This window comes from Protopterus annectens, chromosome 13.part0, assembly GCF_019279795.1.
Source record: "Protopterus annectens isolate FY-2018-M chromosome 13.part0, PAN1.0, whole genome shotgun sequence".
Lineage (NCBI taxonomy): Eukaryota > Metazoa > Chordata > Ceratodontiformes > Protopteridae > Protopterus > Protopterus annectens.
Genome location: NC_056747.1, coordinates 842,013,556 through 842,028,534, shown reverse-complemented (window position 1 = coordinate 842,028,534; position 14,979 = coordinate 842,013,556). Strand labels below are relative to the sequence as shown.

The 14,979-nt window shown below is 38.1% G+C and overlaps 1 protein-coding gene across 1 annotated transcript in view; it reads right to left on the bottom strand.

Moving 5' to 3' along the window:
- LOC122788366 (sodium- and chloride-dependent GABA transporter ine-like) overlaps nucleotides 1-14,979 on the bottom strand; it is a 431,595-nt gene that overhangs the window by 208,030 nt on the left and 208,586 nt on the right. The gene's annotated exons all lie outside the window — the stretch shown is intronic.

The window sequence follows — 14,979 nt, the reverse complement described above, 5'->3', positions numbered from 1 at the left end:
GCACACATCCCACTCTTGTATGTCCATCATGCTCTCGCAGTCTCGTCAGACATGTCTCATCTTGTAAAGTCATCCCTTTGTGATCTTACTGAACTCTTACAACCTGCACACCATATGTTGGTCCAGATGCTGTTTTTAGCATTTGCCTCAAATGCTGCAGTGGAATGTGGTCATGTACCAAAAATCTGTAAAACAGGAGGATGTTCTTCATATTGATCACTGCTGCAGGAGCCTTAGTTATATGACTTATATCCTGCCAAGGAAATAACAGCCAGCTAGCTTCCAAAGCTTCAGGGCACCTTCCATGTGTCCAAACTGTAAAGCAGCTTGAGCTGAGCTGACTAAAAGACAACTTTCGACACCCAGCCCTTCAGAGGTTTTCTGCCACTGAGGATTACACTCCTCTGAAGCCTTCAAAGATTGACAGTTGAGTTGTGCTGTTCCTTTGCCAGGTAGATAAGTTCCCTTTGGGGAAAAAAAAGATTTCCATTTGATACTTTTGCTTATTATTTATACTTTCCTCTTCAGGAATGTTATTTTAAAGCTTGGAGTTTCTGTTTTAACAGACTTGTCATGAGACTGCACTGTACTTTTTTTCTTGTCAGTTTAAAAGTTTTTTAAAGTAACTGAAAACCATTTTTCTGTGAATAAAATGTGTGGGGCTACTAGGCTAGCATAGAGGTTTAAAATGTTTTTACTGTGTTTGTCTGGGGAAAAGTGACTTTTTAAAGATTTTTTATTTTTATCGGCATTTGCTTATTTTCACTGGAAAGTGGCACCATTTCTTGTCTGATCATGGAACAATGGAGGCACTAACATAAACCCTTGTCAATCCCACGGTCAGTCTTTTTCCAGTCACAAAAAGAAAAAGTTAAGTAAATAGCCTTTGCACCACAGCAGGCTAGCAATTTGCCTCAGCTACAGGTGAGTGACAGCTGTGGTCATTTGTTGTACCTCAGATCACTCATCTTTTACCCCAAATCTCTCTGGTGTAGCACCTACAGCTACTATGGACTGGAGGTTCACTATGCCACTCTTGTTGGTCTTGGGAAAGGGAACAGGTAAGGCTTCCCTGTTTTGTTAGAATGTTGTGCCCATCCATGTTGAAACTGCTGGCGCCACTAAAAACACTGTTCACCCAATTTTTTCTCTCAAAAAGAAGCAGAAAACTAAGCATGTATCAACTCTTCCTCAAATTGCCTTAAACAGGATTAGCTTAGCTGACTAGGTCTGGCTCAGGGCTTAATTCAGGCTATTGAGTCATCTTGTAAGGTAGTTTCTGGTAAAAGAAAGGGACATACTTTCATTCCTGAAGAGATTCAAGATTCTGAATTTGGACAGGAAGATGAAGGGACAAAAAATGGTTTTCACCTCAGATTTTGGATTCATACTCAGAGGAGAGCTCACTTTCTGATTCCACCTGTGTTTTTTTTTCTTTTTCTGAGACTATTTCTAGAATGCGCCAGTGTTTTCAGTTTCAGTGGGAAACTATTGAGGTTTCTCAGTCCCTCAGAATCTACTATGAACTATTATAGAAGGAATTTTCCGAACCTGCACCCATCCCTCCAGCCCTGGCACCCCTTTTGTCTTCCAGAAAGTCTGACTCTCCACTTTTCTCTTTGGCAACATATAGTTTCAAACAGGTTTTGAAGATCATTCATCAAGGTTATAGATGTCAATGGGAGTAAATTTTTCCTTTTCAGGGTGTAATTCCTCATCCTCCAGAACAGACTCTTATTTCCACCTGCCACAAGCTATACCAGGGTGTGATAGAACCAATTTCCATTCTCAAGTGGAAAGGGATTTTAATCAAGGATGTTTTTAGTGCCAAACAAAGAAAATACTTGGAGACTAGTTCTGGATTTTTCTTTCATAAACCTGTTTGTGATAGTGCTCAAATTCAAACTAATGTCACTTCATAGCCTGTTACCTCTTCCTCCTCATTCAAATTTCTTGGTAACAAGCTATCATCACATCAAATTTATCCAGATTTCAGGTGTTTCTTAAGGTTTTGTGTGTCTGGATCACATTATTAGTTTTATGCCTTACCCTTTGGACTATCCACCACACCAAGCAAGTTAAAGTGTCTAGCTCCAGTTATAGCTCATTGCAGGCTACAGGGTATCCACATATTCCATATTTAGACAACTTCCTTATTTTTGCAGAGTCTTTTTCAATGTATCAAGAGCCAATCTCTCTCTCTCTCTCTCTCTCTCTCTCTCTCTCTCTCACTTGGGTGAGAGAGCTCTTACACAGGTTTGAATTCCAAGAGAACATTCAAAAGTCCTTCTTGACTCCCACTCACAGGATTTTATTTTCAGGATGTCAACATGACACCACAGTTCAAAGAGATTTTCTTCTACAAGAAAAAATAGATCTATAGCTAGATCTATTTTTTAGGCTTTTCCACTCACACTTTGGTCACGGTGAGGGAATACCTAAGGATTTTGGTTCTTATGGTTTCTCATGATACCAGCAGTAAGATTCCACATGAGAAATGTACAGTAGTACCTGAAGTGTCTTTGGACCCAGCACCAACACCCTTTGTCTTTTTAAATAACAGTGCTAGAGTTTGTCAGACAAGAAATCACTTGGTGTTTACAAGAGATATCCCTAAATCCAGGTTTCCCCTTCTCTCCAAAGCAGCCAGTCACCACAGACACCACAGACTTTGCTTGAGGAGCAGATTCAGGAGGGATAAAAGTGCAAGGTATGTGGGACAGCAATGACAGACACAAGCACATAAAATACAAGAGATGCTTGCCGTGATCAAAGCACTCAACTCTCTGAATCATCTTCGGTCCCCGTGCCTCTTCAAGTTGTTATAGTCAATACCACAGTTATGTGGTACATCAACAAGCAAGGGGGAACCAAATTGTACCCCCTTTGCAGACTAGCCATGTTAGCTTGCAATATAGCTTTACAGTACAATCTCACTCTATAGGCATCCTACATTCCATCAGAGCATAATTGTGTGGCAGACAAGCTGAGCAGGGCAAGGGCAATTCCTCATGAATGGAAACTAGATCGGGGGGGGGTACAAGATTTGATCCATTTGTGGGAAGTTCCTCAAGTAGACCTATTTGCCTCCTCCCTGAGCAATCAGATGACAAGATTCTATTCCAGAACTCTGAGGAAGAAGGGCTGGAAGACATATGCCTTTTCTTCTCCTTGGGCTGGAACATTTCTGTATGCTTTCTACCCGTTTCACTAAAATCCAGTGTACTTCTGAAGATACAGAAGGAATCCCCCGAGATCAATGTGGTGCCTCTCTTCTGGCCTAGGCAACCATGGTTCTCCCTTCTTTTGGAAATGGTCTGGGGAAATTACCACAAGCTTCCTCACAGGCTGGATCTACTCACATAAGAACAAAGGCATTTGACATGCCCAACACCAATTATCAGCTTCAACTAACTGCCTAGATAATATGGTCTTAAGTCTTTTTAAGCACTTCCTTACTGAGGACATGCAGCAGGTAGTAATGGAGGCAAGAAAATCTGGTACTAGAAAATCATATATTAGCAAATGGAAAATGTTTTCTAGTTGGTGCCAACAACATAACCAGCACCCATTCAAGGCTAGTTGTTCTCTGGTTTTGAAATATTTCTGAGTAACTATCCTGTGGCCTTTCTTACTCCTCTATCAAGGTTTATTTATTGGCCATTTCAGTATGTCTGCTAATGAATCCTCCTCTTTCAATGCAATCTCATGTCAAAATGTTTTTGAAAGAGGTTTTGCATAATTTTGTGTTAGAGAAGCTAACACTTTCTTCATTTGAATCAGCTAACCTGGCTGAATTGAGGTTCTTACCACAGAAAACAGTTTCACAGTTTGCTCTGACCTCTGCAAGAAGAGTATCTGTGTTTCTAACTCTTATGGTGAGTCAACCCTTCCTCATTTTCCACACAGACAAGGTTTCTTTGAGAACTAATCCTTCTTTTATGCATAAAGTGGTATCCAAGTTTACTTTAAGCCAAACTCTCCATCCCGTTTTCCTTCCTGAACCCAAAAATGAGGGAGAAGGGATATTCCATACCGTGGATGTCCACAGACAACTCAGGTACTATCATAACAGAATTAAATTTTCCAGATCTTCAGATCGATTGTTCATTTCTTGTGAAAATATGGAGAAAGGAAAACTTGTGTCAAAAAAGACTATTTCCAAATGGTTGTCTAAGGCCATTACCTTTTGTTATACTCACCATAACAAAACTTTTCCAAGTAGGGTCTAGGTCCAAACTACCAGGGGATTCCAAGATGGCTACACACTGAGTAACAGCTTAATTCTGGCTCTCCAAGTCTGTAAAGAGAAACTTAGCAAAGAAGGCCAGTAGACCTAGATTTTTGGGTAAATTTCAGTAACTGGCTAGTAAGTGCACTGCCTGAATGCCAGGAAAAAAGAAATATAAAGTATCTGGAGGAAAATCAGCTACAAAAGGTGAGAAGGAAGCACAGACTGAGAGGAGTACTGCAGTGGCTCAGCAAGAAGCACTACAAGTTACAGACATGATGTCCAGTAACCTAAAGGAGACTATAAAGCAGCTGCACAGAGACCTGATTAAAATAAATGAAGCACTGAAAGAGGTATATGAACACAAACAACAAAAAGGTGGAAAACAATGGAAGAAGCTTTAAACAGATATTCAGATAAGGTGACAGAACTGCAAAACTCAGAGGGCGAAATGAAGAAAAGGCTGGCTGAATATGAGACTGCACAAGAGATTTTCAAAAAATAATAGAATTAGAGGACAGAGCACATAGGGAAAACCTGAGATCTTGTGCTGTACCACAGAAGTTGGAAGGAACAGACTGTATTAATTTTATGAAAGCACAAATAAGCAACTGGACTGGTATTCCACAACAGGAACTGTTAATTGAAAGGGCATATCATGTGTATACTCCAAATCTGGTTAGTAAAAAACAACCTAGACCTTTAATAGTAAAAGTGCAGTCTTATCGACAGAAGGAGCTGATTTTGACAAAACTGCGGCAGAACGATAAAGTGGTAAAAGTGGGAGATAGCAGAGTGTTTGTGGAGAATGATTACTCAATGTACACCAGGCAGAAGAGGAGCAAATATATTCCATTATTTAGGGATGTCAAAAAACAGGCATGAGATTCAAACTGTTGTACCAGCCATCTTCAAAGTGATTTCCCTGGAGTGGCAAAACCATTTTTTGATGAAGTACATGCTAAGGGGAAAATACAAGTCTGTCCAATAAAAGGTGAGCTGTGAATCAGAAGAAGGTTCTGTTTTGTGTTCTCCTGGTGCTAAGAACTACATAGAGACTGAGCCCATGAAATATTTTCCACTGTTTCAATAGCCCGAGAGAAGGAAGAAAACATAAGAATTGACTAGAAGAATCTGGAATATGTTGGAAATGAAACAGAGACAGGATTTGGGAGATGGAGATGAACAAGATTAAAGCTAGTAACTTGCAAATCGACATCTCAGGGACGATAAAGCAATAATTATACTTGTGAAACATGACAGGACAGGAAAATCTGAAAATATTGAACTTCCTTGAACTTTGTTAAATTTGTGGAGATCTTTAAACCTTATACCCTACTTCATGTTATTAATATTCTGAGAATACAATCAGTTATCTGCAAACAAACAAATGTGGGATTACAAAGCAATAATTCTATTTGTGAAACATAGTAGAACAAGAAAATTTGGAAATATTGGATTTTGTGGACTGATAAATTTGTAGGGGAATTTAAAGCATATGCCCTACATTTTGCAATTAAGCATTTTTGTTCCCTTTATTCACACTCAGAAATTCATCAGATACACACAGCTTACCCTCTTCCCTCTTTTTATACACAATTCATTAAAGCAATTGCCTCAATCAACACACTTTACAATTAATTAATTAAGGAACCACTGGCTTTGTCCCTGCTCCAACCCTGACTGATTTCACCCAATATACAAACATTTACAACACAATTTGGTTCCTAATGCTCTTTCTACTATAGCATCCACCCCCCCAAAAAAAAAATATTAAACACATCTACTTTCTTTAGGGTTTTTCACAAAGTATTTTTATCTCATCTCACTTTTACTGTATGTTACTAATTTATATTGTGAATATGTATACTGTAATATTGCACATTTGTCTCTGTAACTGGTTGGAGCTTTTCGCCCCGGGCCTCTACTGAAAATGGACATATATCCAGTTAGACTAGCCCAGTCAACAAATGTAAATAAATAAAATAAATAAATAAAAAATTAAACAATTAATTAAACTTAAAATTTGATTCCTCTATTTAAAAACCATCAATAGACATTTAAAAGTATATAAATGTATCACATCCTTTCCTAATATCCCAAGCTGGATATTTGCCAGACACCCTCAGTTACATTTCTACTAAGAAGTAAAACTCCCCAACCGACCCAAGTAACTGTATATGAAATTAGGAACAAAAAACACTTTAACCTATTTAACTTTAACAATAACCTAAAAAGTGTAACTGGACCCCCCTAAAAATGTATCCCTCGATGAAGCAGTACTATATTTCAAATACTACCTTTACAAATATACTTAACCATCATGCCCCCCTCAGAACCACAAGAATTAAAACTAAACATGCCCCCTGGCTAACTTTAGATACTAAAACATTCTGAAAAAATAGAAACAAAGCATGGACAAACTATCATAAAAGCAAATCCCAATTAGATAAACAAAAGTTCCTAGAACTACGCAACAAAGCTAAAGAACTTATCAAAACAGACAAAATCTCCTACTACCAAAATATACAGACTAAACATATAAACAACCCAAAAAGTTCTGGGCAGCAGTCAACTCTAGCTAGCTAACAGCCAACTAAGCCCCAATAACCCCACTTCAACAAAAATACCCTTTTCACCTGAAACAAATAACAGTCACCCCAACTTCAGCTTCAACCCATTACCAACCAAGACCATACAAAAACTACTCCTAAAACTTAAACCAACCTCCACAGCCACTAATAAATTACCAGCAGAATATCTTCAACTAGCCACTGAAGCTATAGCCTATCCTATCTCCATTGTAATTAATAGATCTATCTCTGAGTGCAAAGTATCTCAGCTTTGTAAAATATCGCATATAACTCCACTGCACAAAGGGGTTAGCTCTCGAACTCAATAACTACCGTCCTACAGCTATACTTTCCCCCCTGTCAAAACTTCTTGAGAGTGTGGTCCACATGCATTTAATGAACAACATCCTAGAAAACAAATTGCTATCCACACAGCAACATGGTTTCAGACCCTTTCACAGCACCACCACTGCACTTACATCATTTACCAACACCATTAATAACAGACTGCTCATATCTGCCACACTCTTAGATTTATCCAAAGCTTTTGATATGGTCAACCATGAAAAACTGCTTTACTTACTATCCACCCTAAACCTTAGCATCTCTGCTATTTCTTGGTTTAAGTCCTATCTCAATGGTAGGCAGCAAGCTGTAAAATGGCAAAACCAACTCTCTCCCTTATTTCCTGTCTTCCTAGGGGTTCCCCAAGGCTCCATTCTGGATCCACTGCTCTTTACCTTATTTACCAATCAATTCCCATCCAACATTCCCAAAGCCTCGATAATCCAATATGCAGATGCTACCACCATAATATGTGCAGCCAACACCCTAGACTTCCTGCTCTCCCAAACACAGGAATGCTTTTCCCTAGCCGAAACTTGGATCACCAACCAAAACCTCATTCTTAACCCAGCTAAAACAAAAATATTCCCCTTTAGTCCCCACATATCTTTACCCTCCTCATATAACTTTACAGTCTCCTCACACAACAACACCTCCATCACCCCTACCAATCATGCCAAACTGCTAGGCCTAGAAATTGACAGTCACCTTAGATTTGACATACACATTTCCCAGACCATAAAAACATTCATAAAAACGGGCCTACTCTATCGCAACAAACAATTTCTCTCCAACCACTCTAAAATTACTATAGCCAGGACACACCTGCTATCCACCTTACTTTATGCCTCCCCCTGTGTTTACCAATCTCTGAAAAACTGGCCTGAACAAATTTGACAGCTGTTATAATAAGATAGCTAGATTTGCCACAGTATCACCCCTAGAACCCACCATTGTGAATGCCTCAAAGAACAAAACTGGTTAGAACTCCCACTAATACTTCAATACAATCAATTATCCTTAGCACATAAATTAATACATCACTCTGACAAAACCCCAGCCCTACAACAACTACTCCAACCCTATACCACTACCAGATCCTTAAGAGCAAGTATCCAACACCTCCTTAAGGTAACCAAATTTAATAATGAGGCAGGTAAATCCATTTACAGCCACTACTCTAAAATCTGGAACTCCCTTCCTGCCTACATAACATGCAATAACTTCTCAACCCAATTCAAGAAACTACTAAAAATACACTTCCTGAATAACAGACTATGCTCCTGTATTACCCCTGGCTATTAATTCATTACTTTTGCTATTTTCAATGAGATTTACAGTTTAACTATAGGCATCTACTTGTCCATAAATTGATGTAAAGTCTCATCCTAAACAGGAAGTCTAACTGTACACCCAACTATACATCCAAATTCTCTAAGGTGTAAAAAACGTGCCTCTTGTATGTTGTAAAATATGCCTTTCTGTTATACTTATTGCTTATTTGGTAACTATAATATTGTTTTGGAGCTTTTCTCCCCGGACCTTCACTGAAAATGGATATATCCAGTTGGACTTTCCAGGTTAACAAATGTAAAATAAAATAAAATAAATAATAAAATTCATTTTAATTTAAGAATACACTTTTTTAAAAAAATCATTTGCTTGTTGGAATAATTACTTGTAACTGTAAACATTCTCCTAATGCATTTGTTAACCTTAAAAGAAACAGAAGAAACAAAGGGAACACATTCCTATTCAAATCTCTTCAGCCCTTAAGTGCAATAAACTACTTAGTGAAATTCTGTCATTGATTGCAGGGAAAACTGTTGCGTTTAATAAAACCTGCCAATATGTTTCCCTGTACTCCAAAAAGCAGGGCCAGTTACCTCCCTTCTCTTTGTCTCCCCACTTTTTCCAATACACAAAAAAGAAACTTCCTAAAATCTTTACATCCCATACTATGTCTATATAGGGCATTGTTTTTGTCCTGTCTCCTTATTGCGCATATGCTGATTATCTTTTTTAGTTTATTCTCTGTTTTTCCTATGTAGTATGCACAACAGGACTGACACAGGGCTACATACACTACTCCTTTTGTATTGCAATTATAATTACCTGTTACTGAAATTGTTCTTTTGTAGCCTTCAATCATTATACTAGTTGTTTCATATATGTATCTACACTCCCTACATCCATTACATTTCCTCATATATCCAAGTGAAATCCTGTCTTTGTTCTTTTTCCTTTCAAATAAATTTTTAATGTTAAATGCCCTTCTGAATATGATTTTTGGTTTGTCACCCAAGTCCAAATGCTCCAAAAACACAGTTCCAGTTATTTTCTATTATTTTCCTTACATCCAAACTATCCTGGTCATAATTTAATATAGAACAGCAACTAGTACCATCTTCTGGTTTGTTTGACCCTACCAGGTTTTCTGGATTTTTTAGTATAGGAGGGTAACTCTCATTTCTTCTATTTACTACATATTTTTCTTGAACCTCTAACACACTATTGGGGTACCCTCTTACTTTCAACATGTCCTTCAGTTCTTCCAACTGTTCTTGGATTTTTTGTCATCTGTTGTCAATCTAGATATTTTAATCATTTGGCCCTTAACCAAATTTTTTTTTTGACAAAAGGGGTGATCAGTTTTGAAATGTAGAAACCCATTTGAGTAAGTGGGCTTTCTATAAATACAGGATTCATAGCATCTCTTCCCTCTGTTTTTATATAGGTAAATATCCAAGTAGTTAACCTCTTCATCCTCTATTTTACTAGTGAAGCTTTGAAAATTTGTAGAGGAATTAATGTATTCCAAAAATACATCAACCTCTTCTGGCTCACCTTCCCAGAGAATTAGAATGTCATCCAGGAATTTATAATATCTATAGATGTTTTTCCTGAACCTGGAACTTAGTATACATTCAGTTTCCCATTGCCAAAGAATGATATTGGCAAACACTGGGGCTACTGCTGCCCCCATTGCTACCCCTGGGTTTGTTTGAAATATTCTCCCTGGAACCAAACAAAATTGTTTTTCAAAACTGATTCCATGAGGGTAGCTAGTACATAAATTGCACCTTCTGAATACCTAGTTCCTTTCTTTAAGGCTTCCTGAAAGTAATCCATACCTTCTTCACATAGAATACTCAAAAAAAGGTCCTTGACATCTACACTTACAAATATTATTTTTTCTTTAAATTAATTTTCTGCCATACTTTTTAATAAATGCCAGGAATCCTTTACCACATGTTTTTTGTCTTCAACAAATGTCCTATATAGACATAGTATGGGATGTAAAGATTTTAGGAAGTTTCTTTTTTGTGTATTGGAAAAGGTGGGGAGACAAGAGAGGGGAGGTAACTGGTCCTGCTTTTTGGAGTACAGGGAAACATATTGGCAGGTTTTATTAAACGCAACAGTTTTCCCTGCAATCAATGACAGAATTTCACTAAGTAGCTCATTGTACTTAAGGGCTGAAGAGATTTGAATAGGAATGTGCTCCCTTTGTTTCTTCTGTTTCTTTTAAGGTTAACAAATGCATTAGGATAATGTTTACATTTACAAGTAATTAATTTCAACAAGCAAATGATTTTTAAAAAAGTGTATTCTTAAATGAAAATGAATTTTATTAGCTTGGTTAACAAGAATAGGAAGATGTGTATATACATTTATATACTTTTAAAATGTCTACTGATGGTTTTTAAATGGAGGAATCAAATTTCAAGTTTAATTAATTGTTTAATTAATTGTAAAGTGTGTTGATTGGGGCAATTGCTTTAATGAATTGTGTATAAAAAGAGGGAAGAGGGTAAGGTGTGTGTATCTGATGAAGTTCTATTTTGGAGTGTGAATAAAGGGAACAAAAGTGCTAATCACCTTATCTGTCTTGAGTCTGTTTTTTTGGAAGAGAGTTACCCTGTGTGATCTTTGTGGACATTTGGTTTGGACTTTTTTTTTATTTTTTATTCTGGTGTAGATTTGTGCACAGGGTGCTTGATTCACTGAGAACTGTGACACCTTGGTTTAACCTGGAGTTGGCTCTGAAGAAAGAAACTACAAGCAAAACACTTTTTTGGTACTGTCATTTCTCCATTTTAACTGTGTTTTTTGGAGTAAGGTTGAGTACAAGGAGCTTGACCTACTGACTTACTGATATGTTAAGAATTGAGACACCTTGGACTTATTTTGGCTCTGAAGAGAGAAACTATAAGTAAGAAGAGGTGGAAAATGGAAATGGGTAGTTCTGTGGCATCTGATAATGGCAGTAGCAAGGACAATGTAAGCTTAATGCAACTGCTAGCTATGATTACCCAAATCAACAATAAAATGGACTTCGTGTGTTCTGGTAGACTTAGAGAAGTTAATGATTCAACTGGAACTAACACAAGAGTCCGTAACAATGTTTTTTCACAAGGGGAACCAAAAGAAGCAAAGGCGTCCGATTCGGGGGTGTTACAGAAAGGTGCGAGCACAAATGGTGTAAGCGAGACTGGTGAAAGGTGTGGCAGGAGCAAATGAGCCCCAGCCAATGGGAGAGGGAGATTTCCTCACTTGGCTGAATAGGGAGCCTGTACCATCTTGGAATGGGTATGGGAGCCAGAGAACCATCAATGAAGACCCTATTTCCAGCTTTAAACAAAAGGTGTATAAGCTGGAAAAAGCACTGAAAAAACTTAGAGGGCTTCAATTAGATAATTTGTTTTTTGAGGACTGCATTCATTATGGAAGGGTACCGAAGGGGTTGAGGATCTGCAAGTTCCCCATCAACATCAAAAGTGGTTAAGTCTTTCACCATGAGTTGCTTGAGCTGTTTGACTGGACTGGCGTGGAATTCATGCAGCTTTTGGTAAAGGAAAACCAAAGAAGTATAAATATTTTGAAAGAAGAAATAATGATTTTGCAGAGGGAGATTACATTGCATGGGCTATACGAGTCCAATACAGGGATTTACAACAGTATTTTCCCATGAGTGGAGCAGCATGAATCTACAATCAAAAAGAAGAAACAGAAAAAGTTAGAGACCAGGAGGAATATTAACAAAAAAGGGCATATCCAATTCCTGGTATGAGTCACCGGTCGAGGGTATCATTTGTGGAAACAGACGGGGAAGCCACTGAAATGCAAGTAGGAGATGCGACTGACGGCCCAGAAGTACTTAGAGAACAAAGGCTGGATTCAGAACAGGATTTTCGACCCTTACCAAGAAGATCTGCACGCCTGAAAAACAAAAATGGTTCCTGGACATCCAGGAACAAAAATCAAAAGTGGAAAGGGTATCAGGGTCAACAAGGGGGCCAGAATGGAAGGAGGGGAAGTCCACCACCACAACAACCATATTACCAATGGTAAGGCCTCTTGAACTTGTAGACACTAACCATCTTGAAAAATTGGGTGAATGCCTTGATATGGAGACACTTGTTGGGACTAATGAGAACGGACATTCAGGGAATAAAAACCCTGTTATGGTTTTAAACATAATTAATGAAAATGCTGTTGAAAATGTCCTTTTTGAATTAGAAGTGTCTGATGGTAATTATGGCAATAATCTAAATGAAAATAATAGTAGAGTGAGTGAAATGAGTAACAACACTGACCCAAATGGGAACGTTACTATTGGACATTCAGGGAATAATAATTCTGAAAATGTCCTGAATTCAGTGAATGAGACAGTTGATGTAAATCATGATCTTTTTGAAATACAAGATTTAAATGTTAATAACTTAAATGAAAATATAAGTTATATGAGAACAACAAGTAATAGTGTTGGTTTAAATGTAGAAAATGTTAACAACATTAGAGTAATGGATGGGCCTATTGGTATTGAACACATGAAGAATAAAAACTATGTAAATACTCTGAACATGACTGATAAAAGTATTGGTCTTTCTGAAGTGAATAGTTTGAAAACCTTTGAAATGCATGACCAAAATGACAACAACTTAAACGAAAATAATAATGGTATGAATGAAAAAAAGCAATGTTTAAAATGCTAAGACTAATATTATGGTAATGGATGGGTCAATAGGTATTGAATATAAGGAGAATAAAAACTGTATTAATGCCCTAAATATGATTGATGAAAGTATTGTTCTTTTTGAATTGTATAGTTTGGAAGCTAATAGTTCAGCAACAAATATAAGTTTTAATAACTTTATAGAAGAAATGTATGCATGTGGTATATCTTGCTATCTGTTCTATATGTCTGTCATATTACGTAGGTAAAACAGACCGCATGTTCAAGGACAGAAAAAGGGAACACCTTTACAACATCAGGATTAAGTCTATGAATAATGCTTTAGCGAAACATGTTGTGACAATGGGAGAGGATCACACCTTTAGTTTTATGGTGATTGATAAAATTACATCTACTGTGCGTGAGGGTGATATAAAGAATGCAACAGAGAGGAGAGAAGTTAGATGGATATTGAGGCTGAGAGCCGATAATGGGAAAGGTTTAAATGAAAGGGCCTCAATTAAACCTACCCTGAAATCTAGGAGGCTTACAGTAAAGTAACGATCGCTATAAATATGCCTAAGTGCATGTTTATATATTATTTGTTTTATTTGAACATCTCCTTATATTTTTAGGGTATAGGGTGGCAACGGTAGTGCAGCAGTTAGCATTGCCTCCTCACAGCAAGAGGTTCTCTGGTTCAATCCTCGGCTGGGGTGCCTTCTATGTGGAGTCTGCATGTCCTCCCTGTGGTCATGTGGGTTTCCTCCGGGTGCTCTGGTTTCCTCCCACATCCCAAAGACATGCTGTAGGTGGATTGGACACTCTAAAGTGGCCCTAGGTGTGATTGTGTACATGTGTGTGCCTTCTGTGGAAGGTTGGGCGTCGGGCTGGCAACTCGACACTGTAAAACTTCACTGCCAGTCATGAGCGGACAGGTCCAGTGTGGTGACCCCTAACTGGGAAAAGCTGAAAGAAGAAGAATAGAAGAAATGTATAACAACATTGTCAATAATGGGGAGAGCATGCATATGAATGTGGAAAGAGAAAGTGATATTGTCTTTGAATATAAGGGGCTTAAGATCTATAACTATAGTGGAATCCCTTTGAATGACACTTACGGTGAATAATTCACAAAGGGGTTTATCTTTATCCCTAAAAAACAGAACCACATGGTAAGGACAATTTTGGATTGAAAAATATTTTCATGGGCCATCACTTAAAACTGATAATTGAAAATGGTGAAGTGAAAGAAGACAAAGGGGCTATGCTGAAAAGAAAGAGTACATACAACCCCCTTTGTTACCACTGTAACTCCTGTGCCCTGGCCCAGCAATCAAGGAGCCTCAATCATCACCACTAACACCAGAGAGAGCATCTCATATATGAGGAAAGAATAACAAGTACATACAGTGAAGTGCAATTTCCCTTAAGAGCACACAGTGATCACAGTCAGTCTGGGGCTGGTCGCTCCCTTGCTTCCCAGTTCCCTCATAAGACTCCCCACTGGCACAGCTATAGGGTCCAGATCTCAGCCTAGCTGGCAAGCTAAAATCTCCAGCACCCTCTCTGTCCAACCAGTGCTTCATTTCCCTACCCAAGTAGCTGACACACACAATTTGAGATTAGTTTATACAACCACACAGACACTTCTGGGGAAGGCCGGCACAGGTTCTCCAGCTGTGCCCCTTTTACCCAGACTATACGGTAGTACCCTGCCACCACCCAGCTAATAATTATCAGCTACTCAAAGGCCCTAAAAAGGGTGTCCAATTATTACTGTGCACTATTATTATCCAATTGGTAAGTGTGACGAAACAGTCTCAAGGCTTATTAGAGTGACCTGGTACAGAATCCTTATATACATGCAA